Source organism: Rutidosis leptorrhynchoides, chromosome 10, assembly GCF_046630445.1.
Source record: "Rutidosis leptorrhynchoides isolate AG116_Rl617_1_P2 chromosome 10, CSIRO_AGI_Rlap_v1, whole genome shotgun sequence".
NCBI classification, from domain to species: domain Eukaryota; kingdom Viridiplantae; phylum Streptophyta; class Magnoliopsida; order Asterales; family Asteraceae; genus Rutidosis; species Rutidosis leptorrhynchoides.
Window position 1 is genome coordinate 84,133,584 of NC_092342.1, and position 7,887 is coordinate 84,141,470.

The window sequence follows — 7,887 nt, forward strand, 5'->3', positions numbered from 1 at the left end:
ATGTCATAAATATAAGTTAGCTCATTGTTCAATTTTTGTTTCTAACATTTTTATTTTTATTAATTTAAACTATCATACAATATTGTTAGATAAATAATTAATTACAATTTTAGTCGTAAACTCTGGGTCTGCCATTTCAAAACTTTTGATCCATTTCTAACATCAGAAGCATCTTGTTCATCTACCATTGTTTTTCCTATTAAATTCGAATGTGTTTTTCACCATACTCAACATCACATATCTGCATATATTATATATTAACCAAACAATGTTAGTAATATAAATACATAAACTTTAACTCTAACCTAATTTTATCATAAACTAGCAACGGGTTCGGCCAGTCGTCGCTGCGGCGCGTTCATTACATAATCTTCATAGCGTTTTGTGAGCAATGACAATAATCAAAAGGCATACATGTCAAATGAAAGATGATGGTAGGCAAAGGAGAATCATGAATAAATGATCGATGTATAATTTAAAGCTTGAGATAGCATAGCAGGTCTCGCATAAAGCGATCGCGCTACGAAGGCAGGTGAAAGCCCAATAGATCTCATTTTTTTATTGCTCCACATAGCTCACGCCCAGGAACGAAGAAATCTACAAATTCTTCATATTGAATACCTGGGCTTGGCACAAAGTAAAGTTAAAAAGAAAAACATAAAATAGATAACAAAATTAGAGTTGAGGGGCATGCAAGAAAGTACCTCTCGTAACTGGTTTTCATTTAACATGTCAACAACAAGGTTCAGCAGCTACATTGACATTGTGCTTCAATGAAACTATAGAAAAGTACGAAGTATAACATATACATAATTCAATGAATCTAGTGCATAATTTTCACAACAATGTACATGAAAAGTAACAGTTATAAACTATAATTCATATCATTTTCGGCTACTTGTTTTAGTAGTTTTATGTTAAAACACATTTCGGTAAAAAAAGAAAATAATAAAAAAAAAAATAACAAATTTCAGTCCACAGGTGTCGACAGGGGTACTCTAGTTTCAGAAACCACTTTCAGTTGAAGAAATCAATCAATGAAACTCATAATATTTTACAACAAATTAGGTACCTTTTTGAACGCTGTGAATATATGACATTGCACCAATTTGAGTAACATAACTACTTATACTACACTCCTCAAAACTCATGTATGCAAAAATACTAATAACAAACAATTTTACCAAAACATAGTTGGAAAAGTTGATGCTCAGTAACATTTATGGAACTTAAAGTAGTACAATTTTTTTAAAAACGTGGGATTCTTCAACTACATCCTTTTATGTTTTTTTGTTACCAATAATTCATTTATCAAATAATCATAACCTAAAATGACCCATTTCATTTTAAAGAAACAAAATCTATGTCTAGTGTTGATGGGTCAGTCGAAACTCGAAAGTGTTTTGACTCGTTCTAAAATTTTTACCCATTTAAACCCAAACGTGTTTCAACACATTATCGAAACTGCCCAATTCGACACCCCTAACTTTGCCTAATACCTGTCCAGTTTTGGGAGTTTTCCCTTGTAAACTCGTCCGAATCCACCTTCACTAATTAGTAAATCTTATCTGAAGTTGTTATGAGCAAACAACTGTAATACATATCTAAAGCATGAAACTTTCAAGAAACTTAAATTAGCATGTCTACAACAAAAGATCACAGTAAACAAAACCAGTGAACGATAAATATGTAGGACATTTACTCTTTACTCGTTATAGTTTGTCACCAAACGTAGAAAAGTTTTTTTTTTTAAACGTGGAATTCTTCAACCAAATTCTTTTATGTTATTTTTTACCATTTATTCTCAAACAAAGGGTCGGAGGTTCGAGCCTTCTCACCCTTTATCCCCTTTTATATATTTTTGTTTTACATCCATTCAAGTTCTTATCTTTCATTTTTTCCGTTAACATTTTTTTCTTATTCAAAACATTTAAAAGAAACAAAATCCATGTATAGTGTTGACGGGTCAGTCCAAAGTGGTTTGACCCATTTTAAAATTTTAACCCATTTAAACCCAAACCCGTTTCAACACATTATCTAAACTGCCCAATTTGACACCCTTAACTTTGCCTATTCACCTGTCCAGTTTTAGAGAGTTTTCCCTTGTAAACTCATCCGAATCCACCTTCACCAATTAGTGAATCTTGTCTGAAGTTCTTTGTAACAGCGGCTCCCTGAAAGTGCGCGTTGGAGCTTCAATATTTCTGTTGGTTTATACTTTTGTGGCAGCTTCATTTGTTGATCTTTTCGGGGAAGCTGCAAGTTTATGATTCCTGAATTCTCCGGAATCCCTTCATTGATTCTCAACGCGAATAATTCATACAATATTACTGGTAAATTTATTACTTTATGTGAAAATGGGTCAAGGTTGGTTATTCCTTATTTTGAATGGGTCAATAGGTGAATGTAAAAACGGTTATCTAAAAAGGTAACAGGTTGTGTTGAGTGGCTAATACATGTTTCAAGGCTGTGTGGTCCAGCATATTTGAGGTGGGAGAACAAATAGACTAGCTAGGCGGAAAAGGGGTGTTTGTCGTTTGAGACTCAAACGATCAAAGTTTGGGTACCGATTAGTATCCAACATTAATGATCAATGTGCATATAAGTTACTACTCTATTAATTCTTTTGCCTTTAGAAATCAACTTCAACAATTCAACTAAACACTACCTAAATTGAAGACAATCAAACAACATACTAATTGAAAGGTTTAAACTTTAAAATGTTTGACATTAAAATATGAACATGAAGCACATCATCATAAAAAACGAATTACCTCAGTACCATCAGAACAGAGTCGAGCCAAAACCGGAATCTCATCCTGGTACACTTTTTCCCATTCAGAATTGCTAGTTATATCCCTAATTTGATAACAATAAACACTAACTCATTGCCATTGCCGTTAAAAAAAAAACCTAAATCATATCAACCACAAATTAAACATATTATCATATAACTGAAATCAATCATACCTGTAGTTCAACATCGTGTAATGAGTTTGAATCGAAAGCACAATTAAGTTTTTCTTTTAGACCATCACATAAACAACATCCAGGTTTTGAGTAAAGTATCAGATGCCAATTTGAAGCATGTAGCGACCAGGAAGAACAGAGAATAAACCCTAATTTTTCTTGTAAACCCAATTTGTTTCGTTCAATTGCAGCAACAAATTAGGTATGGCGTCAAATTTGTTCATTCAGCAAGCAAATAATCATGAAGAACTCTAAATTATACCTCAATCTGAGGAAATACTCACAACCTTTAGAAGGGAAATTAGTATATAGTACTCCGTACTACTAGATAGTTGAAAAAGTATGATCTTTTACTGTAATTAATAAGTAAGATTCATGAAATTGAGAAACCAAATTAAAGAAATTTTTTTTTTTTTTTTTTTCTTTGGTGGGGTGGGGGGTGGTTTGGAGATTAAAGATGAGTAATAAACAAATCGGCATCCGAATCAAATAAACAGACTAAATTATCAAGAGCAGTCCAAATTATCAAGAGCAATCTGGCTGTTGAATGTATTGCACCGCTAAAAACCACCGTTAAAAGAAAGGAATACTGAGAGATTAGGAAATAATTGAAGGAATATTATAAAAATTTAAGGAGTTGAAGAAAATTGAGAAATTTAAGAAGATTCAGTAACTTGGGAGGGAACACGGAAATTTTCAACCGCGCCATTTTTATTACGGAGTTTTTTTTTTATTTTTTATTTTTTTTCCATTGTACCAGCAAATGTGATATTATGAAATAATAATAATAATAATTATAATTATAATTATAATTATAATTTTCTAATTATATAATTCTAAATATAAATTAGAGTTTTACTTTATAATCTCCATCTCTATGTCTATCTCTACTATATATTAAAAAAAAAAAAAAGGCAAAAGGCAATTTTATTAATTAAAGGATTACAAATATAATTGGTATGTGATAGCATACTGTTACAATGAAAATAACTAACTAGAAATCGAAATTATTACAACATGATAATTTAGAAGTTAACCATGATCCTCAAACGGATTTGGGTTAATGAGTCATTGGTTCCAAACTAGCTTAAACTTCTTTGAGCGTGTTGAAATCCATTCGAATGCTTTGGTTTGGATCTCGTTTAGTGTCATCGAATGGGGCAAATTACACTCAATACTCCTATAATCTAACCATCTTTTTAAGGTTTTTGAACTTATAGTGCTATAACCAAAAATTTACAATTGATCTACCAATAATGTCATTAAAAATTATTAAATTAAATACTATATTTTAATTAAATGTGTACCATACCCATATTATCCACCATTTTATATAGCATAATTATTTCTATTTTATATATAACATAATTATTTCTTATGAGAAGTCGGGTAATCGCCAATACATCAATACATTGAAGTTCGTTTTTGTTCTGTTAACTTTTGTGATTAGTTAAATTATATATTCTAATAAGAAGCAAGTTTGCTCGCTGTACATGAATGCCCGCAGCGGGTCGTCGGAACCCGCAGGCCACCAACATTAGCGAAACAAATTTATTTTTTAATTAAATCCCTTATACGGTTAAATTACAAATTTATATTTATATTATATAATTAAAGTATAATGTAATTTTTTCTATAGTAAGTGTAACATCGTATTTTTTTTAATCACAGCGAAAACATAAACTTGTATTATATTTACAAACATAATTAAGTAATAACACAAGACACAGTTATTACAGTAACCAGGTGTTACGTTATTACAAAAACTATGATATTTTAGTGTATCAAAATACTGACATTAGAGTGAAGCCAGTCAAACATATCCAACAACCAACTTCTCCCAAAGCTCTAGCATGCAAAATCTAACCTACAAGAGAGGAACTGTGGAGATTAGCATAAAGCTAGGTGAATGAAAATATCCTAACAATCATAGGTATCTAGCATCAAGCTATTATCAATTGCATAACAGCAATTAAATAATCAGCACAGTAACAGAGGACAGGCGGCTGTACGGGCCATTCCACACCTAGTTGATCGGGCTAGAGTTTTGTAACAGACTGTAACCGGGGTTAGAAGTAAGATTACTTAATTATCCTTAGGTTTATAATTGTGGTTAAAATATGCTTTTATTTTATTAATATGTTTATTATTATTTGATTAGTTGGTTAAGACCAGTTTGTGTCAAGGGTCACAGAAATGGTTTGTTTGTTTAATTTGGACTCCGTTAGGGCCTCCTAACGAGGTACGAAAGATATTAGATAACTGGTAAATACCCGTGTGTTGTGGGGTATGGGTTTTAATACCCACTTAAGAGTGTAAACTACTTCTTTCTATCCATTTCTAGACTTTTCTCAAAAACAAGTACGTACCAAACTTCATCTCATCTCAAACCCTAACTGATCTAAGATAGAAATTGAATCAAGAGGCCTTAAGGATTGATTCATATCATCCTTGTGATCATTAATCCAGGTTTGTTTGCTTAGATTCGTGGCTTAATTCATTGATATTGGGTTTGAGGTGTAAAATGGGTTTTAGGCATTTTTGAGCTTGAATCTTCATGTTTTGTGTTTGTTTTGCTTAATTGATGTTAGAAATAATTGTTATATGGTTTATATGATGTTTTTCAAGTGGTTTTGAGGTTAGAACTTGCAATAATCGAGTTTTTGGGCCAAAAATGCGAAAATCAGCGTGCAGGAGCTGTTCTTCAGCTCCCACACGAGTGACAGGTCACTCGTACGAGTGACCACACTTTTGAGGGTCAACCGTGCGTGTGAGGGCTCACTCGCACGAGTGAGGCCTCAGTCACTCGTGTGAGCCCTGGTCAGATTTTGTGGAAACTTGTTTTGGTCATAACTTTCTAACCGTAACTCCGTTTTTGATGAATCAAGTATCGTTGGAATTGTAATGAAAAATCCTTTCGAATGGTAAGCTTTTTAGAAGCTATATCAGAATGTATTTGGGTCAGAAATAGAGATATTAGCATGTGTATCTAGTGTGCATGCGTTAATATGTTATTATGGGTTGAATTCTTGATATAGGCTTATGAATGATTGAATATATGATGAATATAGGTTGGGAAAATGTTATTACATGTTGTTATTGATGTTCCTTGTCACTCGTATAAGTGAGCCTTCACTCGCACGAGTGAGCTTTCACTCGTACGGTTGAGGCGGTCAACCGCATGGTGAACCGCACGAGTGAGTGACTACTTGAACTAGTATATTTGAAAGTTGGATCGTACGATTGAGATGTGACTCGTACGAGTCATATGTCACTCGTGTGGTCAACCGTACGGATCCACTGTTGTTTAATTAGATATTTGGCCAAGGACCAAATGTACGAGTGAGGTGTCAACCGCACGGTTGAGGTTCCTTAAACGTGCGGGTGAGTGTCACTCGTACGGTTGACTGGTCAGGTGGTTAAGTGTTCAAGTGTTTATATATTGATATTATTGTCTTGTTGTTGAGATTATATCAAGACATGATTACTGACTTGGTTATGTTTATTCTCAGGTGGAAAGGATAAAGAGAAAGCTCAGTAGTTAGAATCTGAACCGTTGCTGGTAATTGGTGAGTGGATCTATCTTCGGATAGAGTTTAAGTAGCAAATCATGCTACTGTAGATTACTCTGGTTACCTTGTATAGTGTAGTGATTGCCATGTTAGATAGATAGTTGCATTCTATGTGAGCTATATATGTTGTATATGTGCACTGTGTTTGACACCAGCCATGCCTAGGGCGGTTGGGGGCTTTCAACCATGCCTAGGGCTGTTGAAGTTCGTGTGAGGTCAACCATTCCAAGGGAGGTTGAGTCCAAGTCCTACAGTCTGTTAGTATAGCATAGAAGAACGCATGTGTTGCGTTTGGATAGTTATGCAGAGACTTGGTATGAAGGACTATCGGTAGACTCTAGTTCGATCGGCTAGGAGTCGTGTGCCCGTACAAGCCATCGAGCCTCATATTGTCGTTGTTGTATGCTTGATGGTTGTAAGCATGTTAGTTGACTGTTGTATGATGGATTGCTTAAGCTTAATATGTAGATAGATTCCATTCACTTAGCGGTGCGCTAATCCCCCACATTCCTCCCCCTGCAGGTTTAGGTACTGTTTATGGGATCGGAACTTGATATAGAAGACATGTTTGACTAGCAACTGAAATGTCCCGTTCTTATTGATTAAAAACGTTCCATATTAATTGATTTCGTTGCGAGGTTTTGACCTCTATATGAGACGTTTTTCAAAGACTGCATTCATTTTGAAACAAACCATAACCTTTATTTCATCAATAAAGGTTTAAAAGCCTTTACGTAGATTATCAAATAATGATAATCTAAAATATCATGTTTACACACGACCATTACATAATGGTTTACAATACAAATATGTTACAACAAAATAAGTTTCTTGAATGCAGTTTTTACACAATATCATACAAGCATGGACTCCAAATCTCGTCCTTATTTAAGTATGCGACAGCGGAAGCTCTTAATAATCACCTGAGAATAAACATGCTTAAAACGTCAACAAAAATGTTGGTGAGTTATAGGTTTAACCTATATATATCAAATCATAATAATAGACCACAAGATTTCATATTTCAATACACATCCCATACATAGAGATAAAAGTCATTCATATGGTGAACACCTGGTAACCGACATTAACAAGATGCATATATAAGAATATCCCCATCATTCCGGGACACCCTTCGGATATGATATAAATTTCGAAGTACTAAAGCATCCGGTACTTTGAATGGGGTTTATTAGGCCCAATAGATCTATCTTTAGGATTCGCGTCAATTAGGGTGTATGTTCCCTAATTCTTAGATTACCAGACTTAATAAAAAGGGGCATATTCGATTTCGATAATTCAACCATAGAATGTAGTTTCACGTACTTGTGTCTATTTTGTAAAT

At 33.7% G+C, this 7,887-nt stretch overlaps 1 long non-coding RNA gene across 1 annotated transcript; it reads right to left on the minus strand.

Moving 5' to 3' along the window:
- Positions 1-236: 236 nt before the first annotated feature.
- LOC139872457 (uncharacterized) lies at positions 237-2,812 on the minus strand. The gene is made up of 3 exons (XR_011767056.1): positions 2,775-2,812; positions 705-2,291; positions 237-621 (listed from the first exon to the last, which is right to left on the minus strand). It is a non-coding gene; the product is annotated as an uncharacterized lncRNA (long non-coding RNA).
- Positions 2,813-7,887: the final 5,075 nt, after the last annotated feature.